At 45.0% G+C, this 16139-nt stretch overlaps 2 non-coding genes and 1 pseudogene across 2 annotated transcripts; 2 read left to right on the top strand and 1 right to left on the bottom strand.

Annotated features, from left to right (window-relative positions):
• Positions 1-2087: 2087 nt before the first annotated feature.
• On the bottom strand, positions 2088-2181 carry TRNAI-UAU (transfer RNA isoleucine (anticodon UAU)). The gene is made up of 2 exons: positions 2144-2181; positions 2088-2123 (listed from the first exon to the last, which is right to left on the bottom strand). It is a non-coding gene; the product is annotated as a tRNA-Ile (tRNA).
• A 7568-nt stretch (positions 2182-9749) lies between these two features.
• Positions 9750-9822, top strand: TRNAR-ACG (transfer RNA arginine (anticodon ACG)). The gene has a single exon. It is a non-coding gene; the product is annotated as a tRNA-Arg (tRNA).
• A 996-nt stretch (positions 9823-10818) lies between these two features.
• Positions 10819-11592, top strand: LOC129507579 (proteasome subunit alpha type-6-like; annotated as a pseudogene).
• Positions 11593-16139: the final 4547 nt, after the last annotated feature.

Below are 16139 nucleotides of genomic sequence, written 5' to 3' on the forward strand. Positions count from 1 at the left end.
CTGAATTTGCATTAGAGAAAGGCAGGAATGTCTTTATACAGGGTAAATTCTGATGGTCAGGAACAGGGTTAGGACACCATCATAATGGTCCAGGCAGAGATAATGAATATCTTCATTAGAGCAGTGGCAGAAATGTTATTAGATTCATTTATTCATTTAGTGCCTGCCCTCCGCCCAGGGTGTGGTCCTGGAGACATGGGATTGAGTCCCACATCGGACTCCCTGCATGGAGCCTGCTTCTCCCTCTGCCTGTGTCTCTGCCTCTCTCTTTCTTTCTCCCTCTCTCTGTGTCTCTCATGAATAAATAAATAAGATCCTTTAAAAAAAATAAAAAATAAAGGCAAATTGAAAGCTGACATATTTTCTTAATGCCTGAGTTCACAAGCCCCAGAATATCACTTTTACTGCATTCCATTACTCCAAGGAGTTAGAAATCCAGTCCAACTTCACGGGGAAGAGAAAGAGTCCAATTATAGGTGAGGCAATTCCAAGGTCACATTCAGAAAAGAATGAGAGCTATTTCAGAAATATAGTCTACTGTGGATGAAGACAAACACTCTCCCACAATCTTGGTATGGATACAGAGAGGGACCAATAAATTAATCAACTATATAGCATAATATAAATGTGTGTATTAAAATGATTTTAGGGGATCCCTGGGTGGCACGGTGGTTTGGCGCCTGCCTTTGGCCCGGGGCGCGATCCTGGAGACCTGAGATCGAATCCCACATCGGGCTCCCAGTGCATGGAGCCTGCTTCTCCCTCTGCCTGTGTCTCTGCCTCTCTCTCTCTGTGACTATCATAAATAAATAAAAAATTTAAAAAAATGATTTTAAATGATTCTAGGGTCAGGACATTGTGCAAATATCACAATCTGGAGGATGGTCAGTTGGCATCATAGAAACCACAATGCACTAGTGTTCACTAAAAAACTGTTTATTTTTGATAAACGCCAGAGGCTCTGCTAATTAACATAATGAAATTGGTTTTCTTTAGTGAAATTTACCCTTGTTAATTAATTAGGATATTGGAAATGTGGTCTTACTGGGTCAACAAGTTATGCTCGAGAATTGTGAATTAGATATGTAAGAGATTCTGTCCAAAGACAGAAGAATCAAATGAGCTCTGCAGTCTTTAACATGAAAGACAGTGCCTGAGGCTGGAGCCTTCAGTGGTCTGTGTCCTGCTGCTGGTTTTCCTGACTCTGATAAAAGTTTGGCTGAATCCCGCCTCTGAAAAATTGTTGCATCTGCCTCAGGCTTCATGAAAAGTTGTTTTGTTTTGTTTTGTTTTGTTTTTGGTGAGGGGGTAACCCAGCTCATAGATACAGTGAACAGGCAGGTGGTTGTCAGAGTTAAGGGGGAGGGGCAAGTAAAATGGGTTAAGGGAGTCAAAAGTCAAAATCACTCCCTACTTCCTACCTACCTCAGGAACAACAGTATGCTTATTCCTGTGGTGGTGTTCTACAGATTTCTGGTCTCTAGGTCTCTTTATCACACATCTTCTTCCAGTCCTAGGCTGCTGGATTATCAGCAGATGCCAGGCTCTGTTTGTCAGGTGGCAAAAGCTGCTCTATGGTCTCGGATTGTTGGCTCATCAGGGTAGACTCAAGTGGGGGGAGGGGTAAATACTAGGGGTGACCTTCAGAAATCAGTATTTCATTGTTCCCCCAAGCTGGAACTTTAATAGGGCCGGGATGGCACACTATTTCTCATTTTTGAGTTCCCTCTACTGGAGTTCCACACTTATCGCTTCAGGGAAGTTACTTAGCACTTTCTAAGTATGTGCTGGGGCTCCCTGAGTATCCATCACCAAACATTAGGGCAAAGTGGGAAGACGGGGTGTCAGGAGATGTTCATGGGAGAACGCCTGCAGAACACGGGGCGGATAAAGAGAAGTTAACTCACTGCAGCATCACGGATTCCGTCTGTAAATGCTTGACGTTGTTCCATTGCAAAAGCGCCAAGGAGAAGGGTGAAGAGACCTGCTAGAGAACCCATCAAACATATCAAAGGTGGTGCGACATGGTCCAGAGGACGTGGGAATACAAAGAGGAAAGGCTCTTGCACGCTCTGGCTGGAAAATGATGCTCCAGGTGAGGCTCGAACTCACAACCTCGGCATCACCCGCACACATACTGCTGTATAAGTACCGCGCGCTAACCGATTGCGCCACTGGAGCACCTGCTCCCCACTTCCGGTCACTAGCTACACGGCCTACGGAGACCGGTCCTAGGTCTCCGCTGGGGGCAAGGCCAGGGTGCTCCCGCTCTCCTCCTGCCCCGGGGCCGCCTCTTGAGCACCGAGGCTGCCGCCCACTCCGGGGCCCTGAGGGCGCGGGGCGGGGGGGGAGGGGCGCTGTGCCGGCGGGAACGCGGCGGCCACTTCCCGGCCACCGGGGGTGCGGGGGTGGAGGTGGGAGACAGGTGCAGGCGCTCGGGCGCCCCCGGAACACCCGGCCTCGCGGAGCCTCAGGGGGTGGGAGGTACGCCGCCGCCGCCCCCGCCTCTCTCCGGTTCTCTCCCGACAATTAGGTTAGAAACCAAAGTGTGCTGGAGGCTGTTGGCTGCGCTGACGCGGTCTGAGAAACAGCCCCTGAAATGGAGCCTGGAGCTCCTCGCCCGCGGGCATTCCTCTCCGGGGAGTGGAAACTATCCAGGGGAAACGACTGAAACAGGCCCAAGATGGAGTCTCTGGAGTGCCGGCTGCCTCTAGGCTACGTTAAACCAGGGTTTGTTTTTTTGTTTTGTTTTGTTTTTTAAGACCCCATACTTAGGAGAGTTTTGAGATGGGAGGATGGGAGAAGGAGCGATCCCCAGGTGCGTGCGCGTGCGGGTTTCCCCAGAGTGCTGGGGTCTTTGTTGCGGATGGCGAGGCGGAAGAGAGGTTATGTTGGATTAACTGGCATTAAATACGTTGAATTAGCTGACATTTCCATCCCAAGCATTTTCTTGTTTTTCTTTTCCTTAAAAAAAAAAGAAAGTTACCATTTTTCACGTGCATATGATACATCAAAACAAAAGCTGTGAGGTAAGATAAAAAAAAATGTGGAGTCAAGTGAAAGATACTGTGTATATAAAGTTCAAAAGAGGAAAAAGAAAAAAAAAAGAGGAAAAAGAGCCCCTGAAGTCTTCTTGAAGTTTATGTATAATATTTGTCCTTAAGGGTAGATTGTCTTGCAACTCAGATAAAAGATTACCACCGAAGATAAGAGCACTAAGCAATGTCCCACTGCCTTCAACACCGGGGAGAAAGGGGATTTGGGCACCAGAGGAAAAGTGTACTGAATTTTTTATAGATACATAGACCCTGAGAAAATCCTAAGCTTTTCTCATGTGGAAAATGTGTAGGGGGCTCAGCATCTGTCCATCCTCAGACGTAGCCTAAGGTGCCCTAATGCCCTAAGGGGTATCCACCACAGGTAATGAATTAACCTCTCCGAGGCATCTAGAATGGAACTGGTCATGTACCACCCTTTGAGAAGATAGTGGCTTATGTGAGAATCTGTTTTTCTGTAGCGCAGCTGTAGATCCTCTATCGAGAAAGGTTTGGAATCTGTCTTGCGGACCCCATCCCACCAGTCCCAAACTATGCTCAAGAATCACACTCTCTGGAGCCATGGAGCTAACAAAATATGATGCTCTTCTCAATGGGGCTTCCACCAACGTTGTAACTTAAAGATATTCCCTTGGAACATCTATTTTTCCTAAGTCTCAGGATTGGGTTTCCAGGGGCATGTGATTGTCAAAAGCAATCTTTTACCCTGTTGAATTACCTCTGATTTCCTGCCATGAATATCCCTTCTTTCCCCAGCCAATGGCATTATCAGGCTATCCTCTTTTAATAGTACAACTGATTGACACAAAAAGCTATATAGTTCCGAGTTAGAAATGTATTACTGTTGCACACTTTAACATCCTACTTAATTTGATAAATATTTTAGCATAGTATATACCCAACAGAAATGGACAACCCTCCACTCTGAGGATGAGCCTTTTGTTCCTGTTCATTGATTCATTCCAAAAAGATTTATTTAGTACCTGCCTTGTGCCAGACAATGTTGGGAGCTCAGAACACAGAAGTGAATAGAATAGACAAAGATAATTCCAGCCTTCCCAGAATTTACATTTTTAAAACTTCTAAAGAAAGGTTCTTAGCAACCCTCTGCTTTGTCCTTTCATCATTTTTATTTATTCACTTACTCATTAATTTCTTCCACAGCAAACATGCAGGGTACCCACCACTGGCCAAGCGGTGTGCTAGACAATAACGGTGGTGTCGGAGGCATTACATATCTTAACATGATTCTGATGAAGGGGGTGAAAGGTGTAGTATGACCCATTGCAGCCTTAACACAAAACTGTTTTCCACCTAATGTCTTCCCAGATATTTTCCTGATTACCCTGTATTCGCTCTCAAGTGCCCTTCAGCCTTGTACAGGAATACAATACTCCTGCCTATTCAGTATTAGAAGTTAGAACTAAGGGCATAAGCCATAAAAACAGACATTGGTGGGTGGAGAAATATGGGACGTGTTGTTTTTTATTAATTTTTTAAAGATTTATTTGAGAAAGAAAGAGCATGAGTGAGAGGGTAGAGAGACACTCAAGTAGACTGTGCTAAGTGCAGAGCCCAACACGGGGCTCACAACCCTGGGATTATGGCCTGAGCTGAAATCAAGAGTGATACACTTAATTAACTTGCCACCCAGTTGCCCTTCATTTTTTTTTTAATGTTTTTAAATTTTTTTTATTTATTTATGATAGTCACAGAGAGATAGAGAGAGAGAGAGGCAGAGACATAGGCAGAGGGAGAAGCAGGTTCCATGCACCGGGAGCCTGACGTGGGATTCGATCCTGAGTCTCCAGGATCGCGCCCTGGGCCAAAGGCAAGCGCCAAACCGCTGCGCCACCCAGGGATCCCATGCCCTTCATTTTTTAAAGTAATCTCTACACTCAACATGAGGTTTGAACTCACAACCCTGAGATCAAGAGTCACAAACTCCACTGGCTCAGTCAGCCAGGCACCCCTGAGAAGTGTGTGTGTGTGTGTGTGTGTGTGTGTGTGTGTGTGTATTTAAACAGGAGCATCAGGGTAGGATTTCACCTTTTTGTTGGAAGGCAAAGTTCACATCCTTATGATGTCACAGAATGTTCCTACCAATGGGGACACAGGAAAGGACTACAAGGTTCTACTCTTGAAGAGGTTAGGATGACCTCAATGTAAAAAGGTCCTCTGTAGAAAACAGTGTAATCAAAAGCTGAAAGCTGAAACAGAAAAATTAAAAGAATAAAGGGTAAACCAGGATCATTACCATAGGGGAAGGGAGGTAAGGGCTATGACTTCAGGGAATGTTGAGCATCAGAAACAAACAAACAAACAAACAAACAAAACACTTTACTTCTCTTGACATCACCAAGGAATGGATTTGTGTTCTGCTTTTTTTTTTTTTTCCTGTTCTGTTAACAATTATTGCTGAGATCCTCCCTCATGTAAAGCACAGGGCAAAGTGTGATAGGGAGGTTAAGTCAGGGCTACTGTCCTCCAAGGACTTCCAGGCCAGGTGGTGAGACAGGACAGCCAGACACCCCAGAAAAGCATAGTAACAAGGCTGAATTTATTGGAAAGATACAGGGGTAGTTCATAGACTCAAAGAAAGTTCTGGTATAATTAGGGCTACAAAAGAGAGTTTGGAAACTAAAATGTGGAACTCATTTCCTTCAGGATACTTTTTATTTTTAATATTCAATGAAGATCAATGGAATTTCCTGATCCATAAATATAAGCATTATCCTAAGTTCTCCTTGCTTACCACTTTGGATGAATCACCAAAGCCTAGCCTTTCCACCACAACCAGATCTCTGTTCCCCTCTCTGAGCCCTCCTCACACTCAGTAGCCAGAGCAATCCTTGCCATCCCTGCTCAGACTATGGGGGTCTAGAAATCTAGCTCCTCCTCCATTGCAGTTGCCCTCTAGTAGAGCCTAATTCAATCTTCCTAAGATATAGAACTGAAAATGTTCTCTTTAAAAACCTATTTTACCTTCTTCCTGCCCTCAGGATTAATGCCTTATCTTGATAAAGTTATTTACAAGTTGGCACCAACCTATCTTTCAAAATATTTTAATTTTTTTATTGTAGTGCATGTCATACATGCAAAAGAAGTTAAAATGTATAAGAAACGAACCTACAAAATCTAGAAAAAACTATTGTTAGTATATTTGAAGTCTAGTGTGTTCCGCAAGCTGCCTTTCCAGCCTCTTCTCCAGTTTCATTTCTCCATGCCAATTCAAACCATAGTTCTACTACATGAAACCACTTTCCTCAACTATGCCAGGCACCTTCTGCAACTTTTAATCTTGCACATCCTGAGCCCTGTTGCCCTTTAGTTCCTTCTTCACAAGGTCAAATTTCCTTCTCCTTCAAGATTAAGCTTCACTTGGGGCACCTGGGTGGCTCATTTGACTGTGTCTGCCTTTGGCTCAGGTCCTGACCTCAGGGTCCTGATTTCAGGGTCCTGGGATCGAATCCTGAAGCAGGCTCTCCACTCAGTGAGGAATGTGCTCTTTCTCACTCATACTCTCTCTGTGTGTGCTTGCTCTCTCTGCTCTCTCTCTCTCTCTCTCTCAAATAAATAAAATAAAAATTAAGCTTCACTGACATCTGGTCTGGGAGAGCCTTCCCTGAGAGCCTTCCCTGGTTGCCCCTCCAGAGTTCATTGATTTACTTCCATGTTGCTAACACATTTTCTTCTTTATTTCTGGGGTAGCACTTCTCCTGTTTTATTGTAATGACGAGTTTAAATTGGTCTCTCTGACTAGATGTTAGTTCCTTGAGAAAGGAGGATTAAGCTTTATCTGTAAATCCTTAGGGGTTCACATTTTGCTTGGCAAGTGAATATGCAGTAAATGCCTTTTGACATATTGAGATTAAATTTTAGAAGACAGGACAGGAACTGGACATTGCTATCAATGATGACTGTATTTTATTGACAGTTGAAATACCTGCCAGGTCTTTACCTGTGTTATGTTATTTAATCTTACAACAAATCTGCAAAGTGACTATAGTCCTCCTATTTCAGATAAAGTAATGCAGTAACTGAAAACTTACATTGTCCAAATTTCACATAGCTAATCAAAGGCAGAGTCAAGATTTTAATCTGGGTTTCTCTCTATACTTGCTTTCTTTCCACATCAAGTTTCTTCTAATGAATAATGATAAGAATAGGGAGTAAATTTAAGACAGAAAGTGTTAAACTACAGTAATGCTGGAGATGAGCAGACCATGGTGATAAAACAAATTAAAAATATCAACAGCTATACAGGCACTGCAAAAATAAGTGTGGGAACCACTGAGAGATATAGATTTGTTATAGACAAATATAGATGGCATAAATTACTGATTCTGGAATTAATAATTTAAGACTCCTGCTCCATCCTGGAGAAGCAGATGGAGGCAACCATTTCAGGTTGAACTCCAGTGCTCTGTTCTGTGTTGTGCACATCAGCCTCTGATGCTTCAAATCTAGAAACTGTGGGATCGTTTAACTGGACAGTTACAAAGATCTGTGATGTATGGCATTACTAATAGCCACAATTATACAATTGCAATATCAGAATCAATATGTAATCATGTACAATTAATGTCATATGCAATTAATGTACTTGCACTGAACACAGTATTGAACACACACCATAGGTCAAAATCCTTCTTTGAGGCTCTGGAAGGACCTGGAAATCTAGCTATAGAACCAGTGAAGGTTAATGTAAGCTCTCAGCCCTCAAAAATGCTTTAAAAATACTTATTTCATTTTATTTCAAATATGGGGCTGGAGCCGAGTATAGCAGCTAATACTGCTTGGCTACACCACCACCAGTCCCCTGCACCACTGCCCTCAGTCCTCTTTTCCAACAGAAAAATATTTTTATTCACATAACTTTCTGTATTCCTTGGCTTTGGAGGAGATGGACCCCATTCTCAGCTCCAAACAAAGAATGATGATTGATCTACTAAATGACAGTGGTCCTACTCTGGGAAATAATTGGGTTAGGTAAGAATGTGTGATGCAAATCTGGCCAGTGTGGGAGAAGATCTACTAGGAGTGTATAGGAGAAGTTGTCCTCAACAAGAGATACCAGAAAGAGGCCTGTCTGCTTTTTGTTTGAGTTTGAGGAACTGCAGGGAAACCAGCTGGAGTATGAGAGCCACAGGTTGAAAAGGACAGTGCGCAAATATTTTTTTTTTAAATCTGAGATCTGATGACATCATGAAGCCACTGAATTAACCTGACATATAGCTTTCCTACCCTCTGGACTATGTGTAATAATAAATCACTTTGGGGGGATCCCTGGGTGGCACAGCGGTTTGGCGCCTGCCTTTGGCCCAGGGCGCGATCCTAGAGACCCGAGATCAAATCCCACGTCAGGCTCCCGGTGCATGGAGCCTGCTTCTCCCTCTGCCTGTGTCTCTACCTCTCTCTCTCTCTCTGTGTGACTATCATAAATAAATAAAAATTAAAAAAAAATAAATCACTTTGTTTAAGCCATCGAATGTTGTATTTTCAATTGTTCTGGATCTGTTGCTGAAAGTTTCCTGTTACTGAGGAGTGCTCTTTAGGGGTAGATATGTAAGTTTTGTAGTGAGTTTTTGCATAAGCATTATGTTCTAAATCCTTCTGATCACTGGCATTAGGGAAAACTCAAAACAAACCACCTAAATGATATGAAAAATGTCAATCTGGTGTGCATTTGGTTCACTAAGCTTTCTTTTTAAAAAATTTTACTTATTTATTCATGAAGAGAGACAGAGAGAGGAGCAGGCACCAAGCAGGGAGCCCGATGCCGGGACCCCAGGATCACACCCTGGGCTGAAGGCAGGCACTCAAGTGCTGAGCCACCCAGGCATCCAAATCTTTTTCTTTCATATCATCAGAGTAGTTGTCTATTCACTTAGGAGGAGCCCTAATTCTCAGCCACTAGCTCCTGCCCAGCCCTACTGTCTATCCCTAGCTTTAGACAATGGACCTGCCCAGCCCCAGCTCCAAAGCAAGCAAACCATTTGTGAGCCTCCAAGCTATGTTCAGGAAATGAGAACACCATAGCTGTACATGGTCCTTCCCTGTTCTTCCATTTAAATATTAGGGTTAGGAGAGCACGGAATACAGACACGGAATGCCTACCTACATATACCACCAGCTATGCCTTTTTATGCTCTCAATTCTTCATCCATCCACACAGACTTTTAATGAAAAATTAGTTATTGTAGACACTATGGGAGCTGCCCTCAAAGAATATACAATTTGGTAAGAAAGATCGCTGAGCAAACAGCAGCTGACATCACAATGCCACAATTGTGTATACACTCTACCTGGGAACACAGGAAAGAACAAAACCCAAACTGGGTAAGAATTCACCCCATTAGGTTTGTAAGAGTGTTTCTTCATTCTGTTCCTTCACATTGGCCTTGGCCCCTGATTTCCAGTTTCCAACAGCTAAGCCTTAAACGCCATCATTGGGAGCTTGCAGGTCTGTCACCGAGAGGTCAACGTCCTGAGGTTGGCAGGATATTGAACTAACGAGTCTTCACAATAGACTGCAAAGCTTTACATTCTCTCAGCCAGGGAACTGAAGAGCAGAGAAAAGCGGAAGGGGGCCCAGTGCCCAAGAGCCACATCCAGAGACTGGGTGATATAAAAATCCAGGCACTTCATGAAGACTAATTAACAATGCTTTAAAAGATGCCATTGTCGGCAGGGCCAGTGGCGCAATGGATAACGCGTCTGACTACGGATCAGAAGATTCCAGGTTCGACTCCTGGCTGGCTCAGCAGCTTCTTCCCTTTTGGTGGGGGAATGGGAGTGGTATGCTGTGTTATTTATAACCAACGTGCACCCAATAATCCTTCTGAAGCCGTCTTATTATAAAGAGGTCCTCATAAAAGTTGCATTATAACTCTTGTTCCATCACCACATCCTTGAGAAGGATTGAGGGAAGATGAGAGGAGTGGGAAAAGACATACAAAAGAGTAAGACAAGAATCTGGCATAAATCAACTCATAATATCTTCTATACCTGCCCATTTTGCATGAAAAAGTCTCCCCTTTGAGGACATTTGCCTCTTTGTTAATGCTTTCTTGAGAATTAACAGAACTCTCAGAGAATCCCGCTTAATTTCCTCCAGTGTTCAGCTGCTCAGGTCTATCCGGAAACAATTGACAGTGATTTCATAACCAACAGAAGAGAGAAGCTGCCGAAGGATGAGGGCAGGACACAGGGAATCTCGGGTCAGGAGTAAGAACCTGCTGCAGTGAGAAGCAGCCCGCAGGTGGGGAGCCCTTCACAAGGTGACAGGGAAGACCTGGAGTTTGTATCTACCAGGTGACCAGGGTGCGGAACTGGGCTCAGCTAGGACAGGGTGGCGGCATAAAATGCGATGGAGCTCACTGGCCGGTGCCTGCAGAACAGCCACCCCACCCACCTCCATGCTTGGCTGCCCCAAAGTGACAGGTCCCTGGGACCTGCCAGCATTCATCTCCCCGGGGCGGGGGGGAAGGGGGGTCACAGATGCACACGAGGGCAGGCCAGCTGGCAGAAGAAGGACAGAGAACAGATCCTGGCCAGTAAAGGATGAATTTTTCTATCCTCCTTTAAGACCACGGCTGGGAGAGTGCGGGAGGAGTCTGAAAGAATTTGAGCATCAGAAAAGAGAAAAGAAGGGTCTGGAGTCAGGGGCTCCTTCCATCCTGGCTGTGCTGTGGCCTGGTAGGATAATGTAGCCCAAACTTTTCCTTTTAAAGGAAAGTTTAAAGTTTGAAGACGGGGCTCAGAGACAGTGCTTGAAGTAGTGGGTTCACCAACATGTCCCGGGGTTCCAGCGCTGGGTTTGACCGTCATATTAGCATTTTTTCACCTGAGGGCTGGCTCTACCAAGTAGAATATGCTTTTAAGGCTATTGACCAGGGTGGCCTTACATCAGTAGCTGTTAGAGGGAAAGACTGCAGTAATTGTCACACAGAAGAAAGTACCTGACAAATTACTGGATTCCAGCACAGTGACTAACTCATTCAAGATAACTGAAAACCTTGGCTGTGTGATGACAGGAATGACAGCTGACAGCAGATCCCAGGTGCAGAGGTTACACTATGAGGCAGCTAATTGGAAATACAAGTATGGCTATGAGACTCCTGTGGACATGCTGTGCAAAAGAATTGCTGATATTTCTCAGGTCTACACACAGAATGCTGAAATGAGGCCTCTTGGTTGTGGTATGATTTTAATTGGTATAGATGAAGAACAAGGCCCTCAGGTATACAAGGGTGATCCTGCAGGTTACTACTGTGGGTTTAAAGCCACTGCAGCAGGAGTTAAACAAACGGAGTCAAGCAGCTTCCTTGAAAAAAAAGTGAAGAAGAAATTTGATCCGACATTTGAACAAACAGTGGAAACTGCAATTACATGCCTATCAACTGTTCTATCAATTGATTTTAAACCTTCAGAAATAGAAGTTGGAGTAGTTACAGTTGAAAATCTTAAATTCAGGATTCTTTCAGAAGCAGAGATTGATGCTCACCTTGTTGCTCTAGCAGAGAGAGACTAAACATTGTAGTTAGTTTGCCAAATCCATGACACCACTTGCCTGTGTTTGGTAACAACAGACCAACATCATGGAGGCCCCGGGATTGAAAAAGGAACCGCTCCCACTCCTCCTGCCACTGTGAAGTGGTTAGGACTCTGTATAAATAAAAACAGTGCTTTTGGAAATAAAAAATAAAAAATAAAGTTTGGAAGAGGAAATACATCCTGGATTCAAAACTCAGATGCCACCACCACTGCTAGTGACAACCACTAGTAATAGCTCTGGTGTGTTCCCTGCAGTACAAAACTATGTTGGGATTTGCATTGGCAGCGCCTTCCTACTTACAGACTCATTGGTACCAGACCTCTGGGTGTACTTATGCTTGGTTCTGCTTTGGAAATTCCTAGCAAGGTAAAGGCTATCTAGATTACCCAGATCATTAGTAAGTGATGGACATTAGCAACGCGCTGTAACCAGTAGAACTTTAAGAAAACTAAAGCCTTAATCAGATATCTCAAGCATTTCCCTGAATGGTGAATAATACTGTTCTAGAGTGACTCAATCCCCCCCTTCAAATTCATTTAGAAGCCTAAAAGACTTTATCACTTTTTTTAATTTTTAGCCTAAAACATCAGTCACCTTGAAACTCTGAAGTGGAGGGACACCTGACTAGCTCAGCAGTTGAGCAGCTGCCCTTGGCTCTAGGAGTGATGCTGGAGTTTTGAGATTGAGTTCCACACTGTCCAGGATAGAATTCCACAGCTGGCTCCCCACAGGGAGCCTGCTTCTCCCTCTGCCTATGTCTCTGCCTCTCTCTGTATAATAAATAAATAAATAAATAAATAAATAAATAAATAAATAAATAAATAAATAATTCTTTTAAATAATAAATAAAGAAGGTTCAAATGTCATCTGCCTAGTGTGATGACCCCAGTTACCAACCTACCCTGTTACCCCATAGCCTGACCTACTTCCTGCCTGATTTGTCTTCACAGCACCTGGATGACCCTTAGAGGCTGACTGAACACAAACTTTTCCTTCTTTCTCTCCCAGACTGTCAAGTTGACCAATGCAGACAAAAATGCACCTTCTGCCCCTTTGCTCCTAGATTCTTGCCCAGCTCCCACTCTGCACTCCACCTATTTTCCCAAAAGGGATGCATTTTTATTCTCCTGAAATTTGCATCAACTTCTGATTGCAGTCCCAAACCTGCTATTTGTAAAAGGAACGGTGGGAGTATATGTTTTCTTAACGTCTCTGTTGGTTGGATTCAGGATTCATTTTGTTCTTGACACAGATAAGTCGATTGATATTTTGTACACAGGAAAATAAACTCACTTTGAACTCCTGCACTGGGATCTTCAGACTCTGGAAGAGGAAAGTCCCACCAATCACCCTGCTGGTTAGGGTTGTTGTATCCAACTTCAAAATCAAGAACTGATTGCTCCTCTCATGCACCATGCTGCCTTAGGGAATGTCATTCCTCCACGTGCAGAGCAGTGTTCCTCAGCACCTCCCCAGAAAATTCAATATGAGAGCAGACTTCAAAAGAGTTTCTCACCCAAGGGCCAGGGGTCACTACCACCTAGCAGCTATCCTTGAATCCTGGGAGGCACTGTGATTCCTGCCCCGCCCCCGTACACACACACACACACACACACACACACACACACATACACACACACACACAGCCTAGGAACAGCAGTAGGCACTCAAATGATTTGTAGAATGAATGAAGGTGTCGTAACTCCACCAAAGTTACTGTATCAGTTTCTCTGCCTGGACCACTCTGATGATGCTCTGACCCTCCTCCTGGCCTTTGCATGTAGCTCTAAGTTCTGGCCTTTGTTGGAGCGGTGTTGAGGTGCAAATTCAGTTACAGTCCAGACTAAATTCATTCACCAGCAAACTTAGCTAGAGAGCTTGTCCAAATACTTTACCTGGCATCCAAAGCCATTCATGAAGAGGGTCGGCCTGCCTAACAGCTTCACTCCTGAAGTTTTATCCCATGTGACTCTAGGAAAAAATAAGTCATTCTTATTTACCTTCAAAACCTGTTCTTTCAAAAAAAAAAACGTTCTTTCATTTTTCTGAGACTTTGCAAATTCCCTTGGGTAAAGCAGCTGCATGGCCTCTCATCCTCAAAACATAATTTGAGGATGCCTGGGTGGTGCAGTGGGTTAACCATCTGACTTTTGGTTTCTGCTCAGGTTGTGATCTCATGGTCAAGATCTCAGAGTCATAATGTCATGGTCATGTGGTTGAGCCCTGGGCCCCATGGGGGCTCCTCACTCAATGAGCTCAGCGTGGAATCTGCTTGAGATGAGATTCTGTCTCCCTCTTCTTCTGCCCCCCCCCCAACTGGTGCTCTCTCTCAAATAAATCTTTTTTTTTTTTTAAAGTGAGCACTGCCTTGAATGGAGGTGGAAAGAGAAAGAGAACAATAAATTGAGAAAACTCACTCTTTCCCCTCCTGATTTGACCAACAGTGCCCAAAAAGAAGCACAGAAGGTTTTCTTTATATATTTCTTCTGAATGGAACAAAACTTAGCTTCCAATCAAAGCCTTAGGTTCAGTTTTGGAGTGGAGGGAATGAAAGCAGTAGATTCCAGACTGCCATACTCAGATCCCCACTACAGTCACAACCAGAGTACTAACCACTATATATGACCATGCAGGCCACTAAGAAAAGCAGATTACTTCTATTTCTTACAAATTAATCATGGCAATTGCCTTACCATGAAGTCAGTAAGAGCTCCAAGAGACATACTATATGCTTGCAAAACAGAAATGCATATTCAGAAATAACAAGTGGAATAATCTTGTCTCCTTTCAGCTGTGCCCATTTATCTTGTCCATTGCAGAAAATCAAAGGGCCTCTCAGCTGGCATGTTGCCTCAGTTTAAGAAAGGTCTCTTCTTGAATTTACCCTATGAAAGAACACAACACAGAGAAAAGCTCTTCCTCTCCAAGTCACTAATGTCTGAATAGCCAATAGCTAAGAATAGCATCATCCTAACTCTAGACCCTGAGAGGATCTAGACTGCCAACCTGTCAAGAAGCTTATTATACTCTAGAGGAAATATGGAAAATAAGACAATAATTTAGGATCCTTTTCAGGACGGAGTTTTATAAAGATGATGAAGAGAGGGACAGGTAGGGTACTGATTCAGCTAGAGAGGACAGTAAAGGGTCCCCTAAGGCAGTGACATTGGAGTAATGGCCTCAGTGATGAAAGAGTCAACTGTATCAGGTCCGGAGCAAGAGTGGAAGAATTGAGAGGCTGACAGCTAGGGCAGGGGCCTCCCTGAACAGCAAGAAGACAGTTCCTCAGCACAGCCACATATGAGATTTGTCTTTTCCTCAGTTCTCCAGACTGCACCTCACAGTCCCAAAGCAGCCTTGGACCTCTTAAGACCCCAGCCACTCCATTCCCAGAACCTCATGTTGGACCCTTGATGTCTGTAAGTGGGATGGATGCAAGGACTGTCCCACTGCTCAGCCCACTATGGGTCATGACCTCCCCGACCTCACACCCTTGCTCAAACTCTCACAAGATTCTGTGCACTGCTGGGAAAGGAATGACCTTATAGCATTTCCTGCTGGGCACGGACAGTATGTTGGGTCAATCTGCAGCTGACTGAGTCCCTAGAGAAAAATCTGTCTTGGGGCACAGGTATGGCCTTGGGAAAGGTCTTCATTGGTTCTGTTTATAATTTCTTTGGTGATCCGGAGGAATTTGTTCTGGGTGTCATGAAACAATGGATGCACTACAGAAATGGTGAGGCCCAGGCAGCCAGGGATGACCACATCCTAGTGCCTGTTGCCCCACACCTTGTCCCTGATCTGCCTCAGAGCCTGGATCGTGTCAGTACCTTCTAGTCCCTCCCTCTCTGATTTTAGGTAATCTCTCAGTGCTGCCCTGAACAGAGGCCTCAGATCCACACATCCTTACCTGCGTCTGACGTCTCCGGGGCCCGGCTATTCCCTTTCTCATTTCCCAGGCTAACCCTTCCTGTGAATCCTGTTAGATTCCTGTGAATCTCGATCTCAAAGAGCTGAGAGCCCTTCCTGCCCCACGGGAACGGCTTCTCTCGGGGGAGAAGAGGGAATGGGCGTCCGCGCTGCCCCCCTGGAACCCGCGGCGCTCAGGGACTCCCCCAATACCTCCTCCGACAAAAATGCCCCTCCTGGCCAGGCTGGGGCCCCCTTCTTTCTCCCCGGGATTCCTGTCCGGTCCGGGCTCGTCCCCCGGCTCTGCGCCGCCTTCCTCCACCTTGCACAGCTCATCCCATGTGGTGGAAGCGAAGTCCTGGCCCCCGCCCCGGTGCTGTGTGCGCCGTTACAAGGAAAAAAAAAAAAAAAAAGATCCAAGATCAGGTACTGTCCAGGCGTGTGATCGGGTGGGAGGCCCGGCGGCGGCCGTCGATGGTGGGGATCGCGCCGCCAGGCGGGTCAAGGATTTGGCGGAAGGACGCGGGGCGGGGGGACACCGGGCACCAGCACGGGGAGTGTGGGCACGGAGGGGGAGCACGGGCCGGGTGGGCACCCGGCGGGTGGCGCGCAGC

The sequence above is a fragment of the Nyctereutes procyonoides genome, unplaced genomic scaffold (genome assembly GCF_905146905.1).
Source record: "Nyctereutes procyonoides isolate TBG_1078 unplaced genomic scaffold, NYPRO_anot_genome, whole genome shotgun sequence".
NCBI classification, from domain to species: domain Eukaryota; kingdom Metazoa; phylum Chordata; class Mammalia; order Carnivora; family Canidae; genus Nyctereutes; species Nyctereutes procyonoides.